Genomic DNA, 16,630 nt, shown 5'->3' on the forward strand with positions numbered 1-16,630 from the left:
AACCCTATGGAACAGGTCTACTTTGCACACATGGTGTCACCATGAGTCAGAAATGATACAAGGGCAACTGCTTTATTGGTTTACACTGGAGAGGGGTCTCATGTTCTATCAGTCTATCCTACCACTGGTCCCTTCTAGGGAAACTGCAGGGACCACAGTCCTTACTGAAGCAAGTAGCCCTAGGCCACAAATGTTTGGACCATGTCTTGGACTGAATTATGTTCCCCCACCACCACCAAAATGTGTGTATCAATTTGGCTGGGCCATGATTTCCAATATTGTGTGGTTTCCTCCATTGTATGATGGTAATTTTATGTTAAAGCGGATTAGCTGGGATTGTAACACCCTTAATAAGGTCACATCAGTGATTCAATGTAAAGGGAGTTTCCCTGGGGAGTGGCCTGCACCACATTCATCTTTCACAAGATAAAAGGAAAGGGAAACTAGCAGAGATGGAGACCTCATACCAAGAAAGAAACACTAGGAGTAGAGAGTGTCCTTTGGACCCGGGGTACCTGCGCCTGAGAAGCTCCTCCACCAGAGGAAGATTGAGGACAAGGGCCTTCCTCTAGAGCCGACAGAGAAAGAAAGCCTTCCCTTGGAGCTGACGCCCTGAATTTGGACTTCTAGCCTACCAGGTTGTCAGAAAATAAATTTCCCTTTGTTAAAGCCATTCACTTGTGGTACTTCTGTTGTAGCAGCACTAGATGACTAAGACAGACCAGGAGAAGGTATCAGCATCCATAAGATTGCCTGGTTTAAGAGCTTAGGACAAAAGGGATGATAGCTACTACAGAACCTATCATAGTTTATTCTTTTCTTGGACTTTGGTCCATACACAGACCATCAGTAGGTAGTAGGAGCAAGAATGGCGAGCAGGAGCAGAAAAACCCCAGAAGAGAAGCCTAAATGGACACGCCGTGTCATGTAAATGGCTAAGAAGTAGAGTACGAATGAACAACCAGCGTTAGTGTAGACACACCCCGGAGTGGCATCAGACCAGGAACTATCTTCCTGCTCATGAGTTAGGTCCCTCCCTGGCAGTAACAGAGGCCTCTGTTGATTTTGAGCATCTGGGTCCAAGTCTTGCAGTAGCAGAAAGCAATTCTTCTCGTCTAATAGAACAAAATCAGCTCCCAGCATCACTTCTAGCACTGCGAGAAGCGGCTCTTTGGAGCCAGGTCGTGTCAAAAATTAATGATCCAGCCCCTCGGAGCACCTGCACCTTCACCAACTCTAACCACTTCTCCCTCCCAAAAAAGACACCAAGCTCATCTCTTTAACAGCCAGTAATTCTCAATCACAGGCATTTGGAAATGTGTACTGCAGGTGGGGTGGATATTTTGGTTGACACAATGACTTGGTTAGGTTGGAGTAACATGGGCATCAAGTGACCAGGGATGATAAATGTCTGAAATGGGCAGGACAGTTCCATATAATGATAAATCACGCCAATACACCCTCCTTGAGAAATACAGGGCCCCCTCCAACATTCTGGGCAGAAAAAAGAGGGTAAGAAAGGCAAATTACAGACCGGAGAGCAGTAAGAGAATAAGCAACATCCTCCCTCAGAAGTGAACCAGTCAAGTTAAGGTTGTCCAAAGGTCAATGTGATCCCCTATGCACCTCCTTCCCTCACCTCCAGCAATAATGCTAAAGGCACACAAAGTTCTTACTCTCATACCCCCTCCCATGGGCCCAGTTAGCTTTCAATTTCATCTTTTAAACAATGCATTTCCACAACTTTTCATTTGTTCTAATTAGGAGAATTTCTTAGCAACTAAATAATTATTGCTATTGTTGATAACTGCAATGCCAAAACCAAACTCACTGCGATCGAGTCGATTCCAACTCAGAGCAACCTGACAGGACAGAGTAGACTGCCACATAGGCTTTCCAAGGCTGTAATCGTTAGGAAAGCAGACTGCCCCATCTTTCTCCCTGTGAGCAACTGGTGGGTTCCAACCGTGACCTTTCGGTTAGCAGCTGAGCACTTAACCACTACATCACCAGAGCTGCTTGATAATAGCAATAGAGTATCAACTGAAAATTTCTCCATGTTGCTAAAGGACTTAATTACTAAATCTGTGCTATAATACATCCGTTGAAATTTCACTTTAGAGATTAATTCTTCAGAGGATAACTCTTCACAGATTAAGTTTATAAATTAATATCCTCTTGCGAAACAGTTTTTTGAGGCACTCTGGGGAAACAGAAGCCGTCAAATTCTCTTGCCACCTCTTCCAGACTCTTTATAAAGCTCTAGGCAGTATTCAAAGAGACGTTCTGCACAAACAAGCTTTACCACCGCTGGTCAGGGCATGGGGAGACCAGATGGAAAGAGACAGCTTAGCAGATTAAAGAGCAAATGTTTTAGAAGCGGTGCACTCAGTTATGTGGGACAGAGACATACAGCACTTTCTATACCAGGCAGATGTCAGGACAAGATACAAAATTCACCAGGATACAACTACAAAGTGAAAGTCTCCCCAGGGTACAGAAGTCCGAAACTCCATTCTGCTTTAAAGGAGTTGAGGTCTTGACTTAACTAGAACACACCATCCTCCTCCAAGTGGGGGTTTCCAGCCTGTATGAGTCAAACAGGGGTCATTACAGGCTGAAACAGTGCTGTCCAATAGAACTTTCTGTGATGATGAACATGCTCTACATCTCTGCTCTCTAATAAGGCAGCACTAAGCACATGTGGCTCCTGAGCACTTGAAAGGTGGCTAGTTCAACTGAATAAGTTTTCTTGATTGTATTAGTTGTGTTAGTTTAAATATAAATAGCCACATGTGGCTTGTGGCTATTGTACTAGACAGCATAGTTAAAGGCTTACACCATGGACCAGGAAAATAATCCAAAAGTATGTCACAAGACAATCTTACTCATCTTCTGACTACCTGATAAAACGCTTCCTTAACCCTTGCCCTCCATACACACACAGACACTATGCATAAGATTTCACCATATCACGCATCACAAGAGCAGCACTCTCAAATTTTAGCATACGTCAGAATCATGGAGGGCTTGTTAAAACACAGATTATTGAGCTCCAACCCCACGTTTCTGATTCAGGAGGTCTGGGTTCAGCCCCAATCATTTACATCTCTAACAAGTTCCCAGGTAATGCTGATGCTGCTAGGACCACACTCTGAGTAGCACTAAAATGAAAACGTCAACTATTCAAACACCAACTCTCATGGATTGAATTGTGTCCCCCCTAAAATGTTTGTCAACTTGGCTAGGCCATGATTCCCAGTATTGTATGACTGTCCACCACTTTGTCATCTGATGGAATTTCCCATGGGTTGCAAATCCTACCTCTAGGATGTTAAAGAGGTGGGATTAGGGGCAGTTATGTTAATGAGGCAAGACTCAATCTACAAAATTAGTTTGTATTTTAAATCAATCTCTTTCAAGATATAAAAGAGAGAGGTGAGTACAGAGACCTCCTACCACCAAGAATGCAGAACCACAAGGGGGGCGCTTCCTTTGGATCCAAGGCCCCTGCACTGAGAAGCTCCTAGGATGGGAATATTGATGACAAGGACCTTCCCTCAGAGCCCACACGGAGAAAAAGCCTTCCCCTGGAGCTAGCATCATGAATTTGGACTTCTAGACGCCTAAACTGTGAGAGAACAAATTTCTCTTTGTTAAAGCCATCCACTTGTGGCATTTCTGTTACAGCAGCACTAGATGACTAAGACACCAACCTATCTAGCAAAATACTTTCTCTCACCGTCCCCTTTCTGCTACACAGAATTGCCCTTTCTTCTAGTAAAAACTTAACACCTAGTAGTATGAATGCAGCGTAGAGAGAATGTAAATAAACAAGGCTACCTGTCTAAGACGGCTTCTCCACGTATTAGATCAAAGATCTGTCCACATTTGTCATAAACTCTGTAAGTGTGTCTAATGCTACAGAGACCAGAAGCACAGTAAGGGTGAACGCAAGCCCGCCAGGATAGTTTATGTCTAATCCCCGCACTGACCCTTCCTTAGAGTCGAGTTGGTGCTTTCTATCAAAATAATGCAGATCACTCGGGTCTAGATCAGGATTACAGCCTTTTTCACCTTTCCGACACATACTTCTGAAGAGTAACAAAAGAACACACATGTGTTTATCAAAAGCATATGTGAAGACATCTTTTTTCCATATTCCAAAAGAGAGGAGACAGAAATGTAAAGGCTCTAGAACAAAGAGACTTCTCCAAACAGTCTCTGGTCTTCCTTAATTACCTGCAAAAACTCTTCTGTATCAGCAGTCATTTGAAAATATATTTTGATTTGGGGGTTACTTCTCTGTGTCCTCTGGTCTACTTATGTATGCCTCACTTTCACACTACGAGATCGCCCCATCGAGTGCACTTTCCTGGCTGCTCTTCTGAGCAGCCTCCTTCCTGCCTTCTCCACCCTCCCCTTCCTTTCCTCTCCAAAACAAGGCCTTCATCCAGAATACACTGTCACAATAAACTAGGACAGGATGTCTTCAAGTAAACTCAGATGCCGGTACTGTTCACCATTTCCCACACCACTGAGCCTTCACCCTTCTCCGAATTCCCACTGCCCCTCACTTACTGCCATCACAAAGATCAAGAGTGATCTTTGGGTCTTGCAAATGTGGGAGGCAGGCAGGAATTGTTTCCGAGCACTTAATAGAACCCCCTAGTTGCCACACAGTACTATGCACATTACTTCCTTAGACTGTGTCTACAGGTCGGGAAACTGAGGCATGATGTGGTTAAATCATTAAAATACACTCCCAGAGAAACTCAGAGCAAGATTAAATTCCTGTATCTCCCACTGTAGTCACTCAACTGGGGCTCTTTTGGTGCCCCCGCCCCCTTCCTGTAGACACCTGGCATGTCTGGAGACATTTTTGATTGTCACGATTGGGGAAGGGGGCAGTGCTACTGGCATCCAGTGGGCAGAGGCCAGTGATGCTGCTAAACATCCTCCGACAACCGCCCCCCTACCCCGCTACAAGAACTGTCTGGACCAAAATGTCAACCGCATTGAGGTTGAGAAAATCTGGTCTACTGGTATCTCTAGGATTATGTTCTTTGGCCCCTAACTAATAGTTAAAGAATGGCTTACTCTACAATTTTATCATTGTACAGCATTTACACATGCCGGTCTACTGCTATTTCTGACATGCTATGCTTTTTAGTTACTGTTCAAACAGAGGATACAGGGAGTCATAGAGGGAAATGAGTAGAGCTCACAAAGCCCAACTCTTTTCTTTTACTGAGAAAACCTGGCAGGACCAGCTCCTTTCCTTAGCAACCTCCATCCCCTGAGCTGTGGTCTGCCTGTGCCTGGCTGCTCACCTGGAGTCTTCGGTTGATGACATGCTCTTGCAGCTGCGTTTTTTCTGCTTTACTCATCCCCACACACATGCGTCACTCCAGAGCAGGAATGATGTATGTTGATGGGAATCTCTACAGATCTACAGCCTCTAGTTGTGTGTTTTGCTCAGTAAATGACATTCATTACCGAGCCATGTGAGGCATCTAAGGACATCAGCCTTTCTGGTCGCCCTCTGTCTGAGGCTGGCAATGGGACATTATCTAGTAAGGGCTCCAAAGTACTAAAGGAAGCTTAAGACAACACTCCAAACAGTTTTTAAGCTGAATACAACTTTTCTTTTTTAATTTTTCACTTCCTGTCCCTCTTTCCGAACCACCCTTGGCTCTGCCTAGATTTTTTTTTTTTTAATTAACTTTTATTAAGCTTCAAGTGAACGTTTACAAATCCAATCAGTCTGTCACATATAAGTTTACATACATCTCACTCCCTACTCCCACTTGCTCTCCCCCTCTTGAGTCAGCCTTTTCAGTCTCTCCTTTCTTGACAATTTTGCCGGCTTCCCTCTCTCTCTATCCTCCCCATCCCCCCTCCAGACAAGAGTTGCCAGCACACTCTCAAGTGTCCACCTGATATAATTAGCTCACTCTTCATCAGCGTCTCTCTCCCACCCGCTGACCAGTCCCCTTCATACCTGATGAGTTGTCTTCGGGGATGGTTCCTGTCCTGTGCCAACAGAAGGTCTGGGGACCATGGCCACCGGGATTCCTCTAGTCTCAGTCAGACCATTAAGTTTGGTCTTTTTATGAGAATATGGGGTCTGTATCCCACTGATCTCCTGCTCCCTCAGGGGTCCTCTGTTGTGCTCCCTGTCAGGGCAGTCATCGATTGTGGCCGGGCACCAACTAGTTCTTCTGGTCTCAGGATGATGTAGGTCTCTGGTTCATGTGGCCCTTTCTGTCTCTTGGGCTCTTAGTTGTCGTGTGGCCTTGGTGTTCTTCATTTTCCTTTACTCCAGGTGGGTTGAGACCAATTGCTGCATCTTAGATGGCCGCTTGTTAGCATTTAAGACCCCAGACGCCACATTTCAAAGTGGGATGCAGAATGATTTCATAATAGAATTATTTTGCCAATTGACTTAGAAGTCCCCGCAAACCATGTTCCCCAGACCCCCGCCCTTGCTCCGCTGACCTTTGAAGCATTCATTTTATCCCAGAAACTTGTTTGCGTTTGGTCCAGTCCAACTGAGCTGACCTTCCATGTATTGAGTGTTGTCTTTCCCTTCACCTAAAGCATTTCTTATCTACTGATTAATCAATAAAAAACCCTCTCCCATCCTCCCTCCCTCCCCCCCTTGTAACCACAAAAGTATGTGTTCTTCTCAGGTTTACTATTACTCAAGATCTTATAATAGTGGTCTTATACAATATTTGACCTTTTGCCTCTGACTAATTTTGCTCAGCATAATGCCTTCCAGGTTCCTCCATGTTATGAAATGTTTCACAGATTCGTCACTGTTCTTTATCGATGCGTAGTATTCCATTGTGTGAATATACCACAATTTATTTACCCATTCATCCGTTGACGGACACCATGGTTGCGTCCAAATTTTTGCTATTGTAAACAGAGGTGCAATAAACATGGGTGTGCATATATCTGTTTGTATGAAGGCTCTTGTATCTCTAGGGTATATTCCGAGGAGTGGGATTTCTGGGTTGTATGGTAGTTCTATTTCTAACTGTTTAAGATAACGCCAGATAGATTTCCAAAGTGGTTGTACCATTCTACATTCCCACCAGCAGTGTATAAGAGTTCCAATCTCTCTGCAGCCTCTCCAACATTTATTATTTTGTGTTTTTTGGATTAATGCCAGCCTTGCTGGTGTGAGATGGAATCTCATCCTAGTTTTAATTTGCATTTCTCTAATGGATAATGATCGAGAGCATTTTCTCATGTATCTGTTGGCTGCCTGAATATCTTCTTTAGTGAAATGTGTGTTCATATCCTTTGCCCACTTCTTGATTGGGTTGTTTGTCTTTTTTTGTGGTTGAGTTTTGACAGAATCATGTAGATTTTAGAGATCAGGCGCTGGTCGGAGATGTCATAGCTGAAAATTCTTTCCCAGTCTGTAGGTGGTCTTTTTACTCTTTTGGTGAAGTCTTTAGATGAGCATAGGTGTTTGATTTTTAGGAGCTCCCACTTATCGGGTTTCTCTTCATCATTTTTGGTAATGTTTTGTATTCTCTTTATGCCTTGTATTAGGGCTCCTAGGGTTGTCCCAATTTTTTCTTCCATGATCTTTATCGTTTTAGTCTTTATGTTTAGGTCTTTGATCCACTTGGAGTTAGTTTTTGTGCATGGTGTGAGGTATGGGTCCTGTTTCATTTTTTTGCAAATGGATATCCAGTTATGCCAGCACCATTTGTTAAAAAGGCTTTCTTTTCCCCAATTAACTGACACTGCTCCTTTGTCAAACATCAGCTGCTCATACGTGGATGGATCTATGTCTGGGTTCTCAATTCTGTTCCATTGGTCTATGTGCCTGTTGTTGTACCAGTACCAGGCTGTTTTGACTACTGTGGCTGTATAATAGGTTCTGAAATCAGGTAAAGTGAGGCCTCCCACTTTCTCCTTCTTTTTCAGTAGTGCTTTGTTTATCCGGGGCTTCTTTCCCTTCCATATGAAATTGGTGATTTGTTTCTCTATCCCCTTAAAATATGACATTGGAATTTGGATCGGAAGTGCATTAAATGTATAGATGGCTTTTGGTAGAATAGACATTTTTACTATGTTAAGTCTTCCTATCCATGAACAAGGTATGTTTTTCCACTTAAGTATATCCTTTTGAATTTCTTTTAGTAGAGCTTTGTAGTTTTCTTTGTATAGGTCTTTTACATCCTTGGTAAGATTTATTCCTAAGTATCTTATCTTCTTGGGGGCTACTGTGAATGGTATTGATTTGCTTATTTCCTCTTCGGTGTTCTTTTTGTTGATGTAGAGGAATCCAAGTGATTTTTGTATGTTTATTTTATAACCTGAGACTCTGCCAAACTCTTCTATTAGTTTCAGTAGTTTTCTGGAGGATTCCTTAGGGTTTTCTGTGTATATAATCATGTCATCTGCAAATAGTGATAACTTTACTTCTTCCTTGCCAATCCAGATACCTTTTATTTCTTTGTCTAGCCTAATTGCCCTGGCTAGGACTTCCAGCACGATGTTGAATAAGAGCGGTGATAAAGGGCATCCTTGTCTGGTTCCTGTTCTCAAGGGAAATGCTTTCAGGTTCTCTCCATTTAGAGTGATATTGGCTGTTGGCTTTGCATAGATGCCCTTTATTATGTTGAGGAATTTTCCTTCAATTCCTATTTTGGTAAGAGTTTTTATCATAATTGGGTGTTGGACTTTGTCAAATGCCTTTTCTGCATCAATTGATAAGATCATGTGGTTTTTGTCTTTTGTTTTATTTATGTGATGGATTACATTAATGGTTTTTCTGATATTAAACCAGCCTTGCATACCTGGTATAAATCCCACTTGATCATGGTGAATTATTTTTTTGATGTGTTGTTGGATTCTATTGGCTAGAATTTTGTTGAGGATTTTTGCATCAATGTTCATGAGGGATATAGGTCTATAATTTTCTTTTTTTGTAATGTCTTTACCTGGTTTTGGTATCAGGGAGATGGTGGCTTCATAGAATGAGTTGGGTAGTATTCCGTCACTTTCTATGCTTTGGAATACCTTCAGAAGTAGTGGTGTTACACTCTTCTCTGAAAGTTTGGTAGAACTCTGCAGTGAAGCCGTCCGGGCCAGGGCTTTTTTTTGTTGGGAGTTTTTTGATTACCGTTTCAATCTCTTTTTTTGTTATGGGTCTATTTAGTTGTTCTACTTCTGAATGTGTTAGTTTAGGTAGGTAGTGTTTTTCCAGGAATTCATCCATTTCTTCTAGGTTTTCAAATTTGTTAGAGTACAATTTTTCATAATAATCTGAAATGATTCTTTTAATTTCATTTGGTTCTGTTGTGATGTGGTCCTTCTCGTTTCTTATTCGGGTTATTTGTTTCCTTTCCTGTATTTCTTTAGTCAGTCTAGCCAATGGTTTATCAATTTTGTTAATTTTTTTCAAAGAACCAGCTTTTGGCTTTGTTAATTCTTTCAATTGTTTTTCTGTTCTCTAATTCATTTAGTTCAGCTCTAATTTTTATTATTTGTTTTCTTCTGGTGCCTGATGGATTCTTTTGTTGCTCACTTTCTATTTGTTCAAGTTGTAGGGACAGTTCTCTGATTTTTGCTCTTTCTTCTTTTTGTATGTGTGCATTTATCGATATAAATTGGCCTCTGAGCACTGCTTTTGCTGTGTCCCAGAGGTTTTGATAGGAAGTATTTTCATTCTCGTTGCTTTCTAAGAATTTCCTTATTCCCTCCTTGATGTCTTCTATAACCCAGTCTTTTTTCAGGAGGGTATTGTTCAGTTTCCAAGTATTTGATGTCTTTTCCCTAGTTTTTCTGTTATTGATCTCTAGTTTTATTGCCTTGTGGTCTGAGAAGATGCTTTGTAGTATTTCGATGTTTTGGACTCTGCAAAGGTTTGTTTTATGACCTAATATGTGGTCTATTCTAGAGAATGTTCCATGTGCACTAGAAAAAAAAGTATATTTTGCAGCAGTTGGGTGGAGAGTTCTGTATAAGTCAATGAGGTCAAGTTGGTTGATTGTTGTAATTAGGTCTTCCGTGTCTCTATTGAGCTTCTTACTGGATGTCCTGTCCTTCTCCGAAAGTGGTGTGTTGAAGTCTCCTATTATAATTGTGGAGGTATCTATCTCGCTTTTCAATTCTGTTAAAATTTGATTCATGTATCTTGCAGCCCTGTCATTGGGTGCATAAATATTTAATATGGTTATGTCTTCCTGATCAATTGTCCCTTTTATCATTATATAGTGTCTTTGTTTATCCTTTGTGGTGGATTTAAGTCTAAAGTCTATTTTGTCAGAAATTAATATTGCTACTCCTCTTCTTTTTTGCTTATTGTTTGCTTGATATACTTTTTTTCCATCCTTTGAGTTTTAGTTTGTTTGTGTCTCTAAGTCTAAGGTGTGTCTCTTGTAGGCAGCATATAGATGGATCGTGTTTCTTTATCCAGTCTGTGACTCTCTGTCTCTTTATTGGTGCATTTAGTCCATTTACATTCAGCGTAATTATAGATAAATAAGTGTTTAGTGCTGTCATTTTGATGCCTTTTTATGTGTGTTGTTGACAATTTCATTTTTCCACATACTTTTTTGTGCTGAGGCGTTTTTCTTAGTAAATTGTGAGATCCTCATTTTCATAGTGTTTGACTTTATGTTAGTTGAGTCGTTACGTTTTTCTTGGCTTTTATCTTGAGTTATAGAGTTGTTATACCTTTTTGTGGTTACCTTATTATTTACCCCTATTTTTCTAAGTAAAAACCTAACTTGTATTGTTCTATATCGCCTTGTATCACTCTCCATCTGGCAGTTCAATGCCTCCTGTATTTAGTTCCTCTTTTTGATTATTGTGATCTTTTACCTATTGACTTCCATGATTCCCTGTTATGTGTATTTTTTTTTAATTAATCTTAATTTGTTTGTTTTTGTGATTTCCCTATTTGAGTTGATATCAGGACGTTCTGTTTTGTGACCTTGTGTTGTGCTGATATCTGATATTATTGGTTCTCTGACCAAACAATATCCTTTAGTATTTCCTGTAGCTTTGGTTTGGTTTTTGCAAATTCTCTAAACTTGTGTTTGTCTGTAAATATCTTAATTTCGCCTTCATATTTCAGAGAGAGTTTTGCTGGATATATGATCCTTGGCTGGCAGTTTTTCTCCTTCAGTGTTCTGTATATGTCGTCCCATTCCCTTCTTGCCTGCATGGTTTCTGCTGAGTAGTCTGAACTTATTCTTATTGATTCTCCCTTGAAGGAAACCTTTCTTTTCTCCCTGGCTGCTTTTAAAATTTTCTGTTTATCTTTGGTTTTGGTGAGTTTGATGATAATATGTCTTGGTGTTTTTCTTTTGGGATCAATCTTAAATGGGGTTCGATGAGCATCTTGGATAGATATCCTTTCGTCTTTCATGATGTCAGGGAAGTTTTCTGTCAGGAGTTCTTCAACTATTTTTTCTGTGTTTTCTGTCCCCCCTCCCAGTTCTGGGACTCCAATCACCCACAGGTTATCCTTCTTGATAGAGTCCCACATGATTCTTAGGGTTTCTTCATTTTTTTTAATTCTTTTCTCTGATTTTTTTGCAGCTATGTTGGTGTTGATTCCCTGGTCCTCCAGATGTCCCAGTCTGCATTCTAATTGCTCGAGTCTGCTCCTCTGACTTCCTATTGCGTTGCCTAATTCTGTAATTTTATTGTTAATCTTTTGGATTTCTACATGCTGTCTCTCTATGGATTCTTGCAACTTATTAATTCTTCCACTATGTTCTTGAATAATCTTTTTGAGTTCTTCAACAGTTTTATTAGTGTGTTCCTTGGCTTCTTCTGCAGTTTGCCTTATTTCATTTGTGATGTCTTGAAGCATTCTGTAAATTAGTTTTTTATATTCTGCATCTGGCAATTCCAGGATTGTGTCTTCATTTGGGAAAGATTTTGATTCTTTTGTTTGGGGGGTTGGAGAAGCTGTCATGGTCTGCTTCTTTAAGTGGTTTGATATGGATTGTTGTCTCCGAGCCATCACTGGGAAACTAGTTTTTCCAAAAAATCCGCTAAAAAAAAAATGCAGTCTGATCCCTATCAGAGTTCTCCCTCTGGCTCAGGCTATTCGGATGTTAATGAAGCCGCCTGGGGAGGGTGGGGGAGGGAACAGAGAGATAGGAGAGTAGCACCTCAGAATATAGCCAGAGTTGCTTGTCTTGCTTGGAATGACTATTATATCTGAGATTCCCACGGGCGCGTCGCCTACGCGTGCTGGCTGTGTGGAGATTGCCCCCGGGGGGTCTGGCCCACTGGAGTCACGGTCAGATCCTCCGCTTCCAGCCCCACGCCCAGCGTCAAGGCTCCCCTACTGGGAGGGTGAACTCTCGACTCCAAAATCAGTCGCTGCCTCCCGGGGACTTCTCATCCCTCCAGCCGCGTTGCCGTGCCGCTCCCGCGAACCAGTTAGGCCGCCTCCCGGGGTTAGTTCAGGTGGGTGGAGCAGCTCCCCGTGCTTATGCCGAGACCGAGAGTCCCGGCTGGGACGCTGTTCTCCCCGCTCCAATACCAGTCACTGCCTCCCGGGGACTTCTCCTACCGGCTGCGTCCCACGCCGCCCGTGCGACCCAACTGGGCCCCCTTCCGGGGTTAGTTCAGGGGGTTTGGAGCAGCTCTCCGTGTTTATGCCGTACCTGCATCCAGTCCAAATCCCGGAGAGACGGTTCCCCGGCTGGGACGCTGCTGTTCCTGCTCCAAGACCAGTCACTGCCTCCTGGGGACTTCTCCTACCGGCTGTGTTCCATGACGCCCACGGAACCGGCTGGTCCCCCTCCCGGGGTTAGTTCAGGGGGGTGGAGCAGCCCTCTGTGCTTGTGCTGTACCTGACTGGTACGCTGGCTCCAGGCTCTGAAAACAATTGCTGCTTCCCCGTATTAGTTCGTTCTGTCTCTAAATCTGTGTTTGTTGTTCAGGGTTCATAGATTGTTATGTATGTGATCGATTCACTTGTTTTTCCGTGTCTTTGTTGTAAGAGGGATCCAAGGTAGCATCTGCCTAGTCCGCCATCTTGGCTCCGCCCCTCTGCCTAGATTTTATTAGTTGTAAATTTCTCTTCAAGGAGTCTGATTTGAGTTCAAGCTATAGAAGCTGGAGAGCTCGGAAAGAGATGTGGTATCTTTTCTACCCCTTCTTCCCAGACTTCCACCTGGACTCTCAGAAGGGTACACCAAACAGTGACTTTCTCCTTCTGGCCTCAGAAATCTTCAGCACAAATGAGAGCTCAAAGCCAGCCTTGGCCATAATTAATGTTCCCAATGCCAATGCCTGATTCACTGTTGTCAGGTGCCATCAGATTCCCAGGTCTTTCTCCCATGGAGCCACTGGGAAGGTTCAAATTGCCAACCTTATGGTTAGCAGCCAAGTGCTTAACAATTGTGCCACCAGGGCTCCTTACCTGAATCACTAGGAACTGTAAAGAGATGAATAAATGGACACGTGACCACCAGTGAAAAAGGATAAAGTGGAACTGGCAGAACCATGTGCTTTGCTAATGCTATTATCCACCAAACCTGGAATCCTCAACTCTCTGGCAAGCTGTTTCTTTTCTAGAAAAAGTAATTAATGAAAGAATAGTTAAGGAAAGTGATCCACGGAGAAGGAGGATGGTGGTTGAGGGAATGTGAGCTGGCAGAGCTAACAACCTGATAGGGTACAGGAAAAAGGCAATCAGACCTGGTTCCATTCTGGACAACACACCTCAGGAAGGTCCAACAACCCCTTCCTGGTCCTAGGAAAATCACACGTCATACAAAGAAGTCCCTAATAATGCCTGAGATATTTCAATGCACATAATGAATTCCATCCTATCACCCAAAACCTAATGGTTTTCTCTTCACAATTACTGACTAGCATGGTGTCTATGAGTTGAATCAATAGATGCTTTGGGAACTTTTCACAGGCAGGGCAACCCGCTGCAGTAACTTCGAGAGGCTGGAGAGACAAGAGTCCCTATGACTTGGCAAATTCAGAGTAACAATGGCAGCCACTGCCCCTTCCTAACCCTGGAGTAGGGAGTGTGGCAGCCTTCAAACACATGTCTTCACAACTCATCAGCTCTGCTGCTTTTCACCACACACTCACTTCTGCATGCTGGACCACGATCGATCAATCACCAACTGCCAGAGACAAAAAAAAATGAGTGAATGCATTAGGCGAAAAGACCCACGACTTCAAGTACTAGGTCACTGCTCGAATGTATTTGTTAGAGCTGGCTAAGCACTTAAGAAATAGACCCAAACAAATATAATGTCTCAAGCTCTATAAAAGTTTACTTCTGGCTCCTGTACACATATCGGACAGGTGACAGGCCCGTCACTGGGGTGGGGTTTCTCAATGCAGTGATCCAGGTACCCAGGCTGACAACAGTCTTGCCATCTCTAAACAATTTCTAAGGTTGCTCTGGGGTAAGGCGGGGCCAAGATGGTGGAGTAGTTAGATGCTTCCAGCAATCCCTATTACAACAAAGACAAAAAAAAAAAAAAACAAGTGAAACGTTTATATATATGAGAAGGTAGGAGTCCTGAACATCACAGGCAAAGTTCAGAAATCAGACTGAGCTGAGCGGCAGGGGGAGGGAGAGATGGTTCAGAAGCGGCAAGGAGTTGCCAGACCTGACTCGGCAGGAACCAGCGCCACTCAGGCACAATTCCCCAGAACAACCACAGCAGAACTGGTGGTAATGTACGGGATGCGGGTTCCTCAGGGAGAGACAGCAGGCCGCACAGTCTACTCACATCTCCCCAACCAGAGAAGAATAGCACTCTTGGCAAAAGCTAAGTACTTGCATTTATTTTACCACACAGCCAGCCTCCAAGCCGGCTTCAGTGGCTGTCGATTTCCCTGGGCCTGAGATAGGACCTGCTGTGTACTCTGAGCCATTCCCCTGGCCTTGGGAGAAAAGATAATGTGCCAGCTCCACTAAGCTGGGAGGCTCAGGACAGAAGCAGGTCCTGTTCAGGCAGACTTCAGGGACTTGTGTGGGCCCATTTCAGATTAGGCCCTTGTTGGTAGACTGCAAATGTATCTGCTCGAAATGTGATTTCAACTGTTTCAGCTGTGTGGTGGAGAGGTAGGTTTTTCATGTTTGACACTGCTTTGCCTATTAAACAGGGTCCTCACCTACCCACATCAGGGGCCTGAGGACTGGTGGCTCCACCCACATCACCTAGCCACCCACAACAGGGGTCCAACTGGTGCCTACCAGTCCTTACAACTGAAAGCACTGGGTCCCCATGGTTCAGCTGCAGAACTGAACCACCTTTGCGTTCTAGGGAACAGGAACATGCTTTCCTCACAGACACTCGGGGGACAGTTGACAACCACCTGCCTTGTTCAGAGCATGACTCCCTGCTGCAACCAGATGCCTGTGGGTACACCAATCTCCCCTGTGCCTCGAAGACCAAGGATGCTCTGGGGAGTCCTCTCCTTTCAAGCCAGTTAGCAGTGGAAAACACAATGGAGGAGCTTGCATGGGAGTTATCTTGTTCAGTTTGTCTCTTTTCCCTAGAAACGGATCACAGTACTTCCTACTTCCACTCACATTATGCTGGCTAGAACTCAGCCACTAGTTGGCTAGAACTATCCACATGGACTGCTAGGCAGCCAGGAGTCTCTGTTGTACAAGGCTGAATCCAGCCCAATCAGGAAGAGAGCATTAGGTTTGTTGTTGTTGTTGTTAGGTGCCGTCAATTCTAACTCACAGAGACCCTGTGTACAACAGAATGAAACACTGCCTGGTTCTGTGCCATCCTCACAATAGTTGCTATGTTAAAGCCCACTGTTTCAGTCACTGTGTCAATCCGTCTGATTGAGGGTTTTCCTCTTTTTGGGTGACCCTCTATTTTTCCGAGCATGATGTTCTTCAGTGCCTGGACCCTCCTGATCACGCGTCCAAAGTACGTGACATGAAGTTTTGCTATCCTCACATCTAATGAGCATCCTGGCTGCATAAGGTTTAGAGCAAGAAATTTTGGATAAGATACAAGCACTGCAACCCTGACTTAGTTACTTAACAACTCTGAGTCTTGATTTCCTCATCTGTAAAATACCCTGCCTTCCTCTGAGGGTCACTATTGTCAGTGTTGTCAGGTGTTGGTGAACTGGTTCCAACTCATCGCGACCATATTAGGAGACTCAGAATGAAACAAAGCAGCAGTTCTCAGACTCCCTGTGCGTGCACATCACCTCAGCATCTTGGTAAAATGTAGATTCTAACTCAGGAGGACACGGTGAGGTCTGAGATTGTGCTTTTCTGGGAAGTTCCCAGGTGATGTCAATGCTGCTGGCCTCAGAGGAACAGAAGAGAAAGTAAAAAGGGATAGTTAGAGAATATTTTTGTAAACCACAAAGTGATCTATAGAAATAAAGAATAATTTTCCTGGTCCTCACTTTAACTGATTATAAATGAATCCCCAACTAGCCAGCAGTTCTAGGATGTGTTTAGTATGAGCATCAGATAGAATTTGACAGTCACAGGGTTTGGAGAATAGGAAGAATTTAAGGAGTTACTATCCACCACCACCGCCCCCCCGCTTATTTTTAAGACAAGGAATCAAATTCAGAGAAATCACTGATGCCCCAAAATCTCTCAGTAACTTAGTGG

General features: G+C 43.3%; 1 long non-coding RNA gene across 1 annotated transcript in view; it reads right to left on the bottom strand.

The window, feature by feature from the left end:
• Positions 1–14,273, bottom strand: part of LOC126068376 (uncharacterized) — a 131,239-nt gene extending 116,966 nt beyond the window's left edge. Inside the window, exon 1 of the long non-coding RNA XR_007515663.1 lies at positions 14,030–14,273. This is a non-coding gene — a long non-coding RNA (uncharacterized LOC126068376). The remainder of the gene's footprint in view (positions 1–14,029) is intronic.
• Positions 14,274–16,630: the final 2,357 nt, after the last annotated feature.

This window comes from Elephas maximus, chromosome 27, assembly GCF_024166365.1.
Source record: "Elephas maximus indicus isolate mEleMax1 chromosome 27, mEleMax1 primary haplotype, whole genome shotgun sequence".
In the NCBI taxonomy this organism is placed as follows: Eukaryota; Metazoa; Chordata; class Mammalia; order Proboscidea; family Elephantidae; genus Elephas; species Elephas maximus.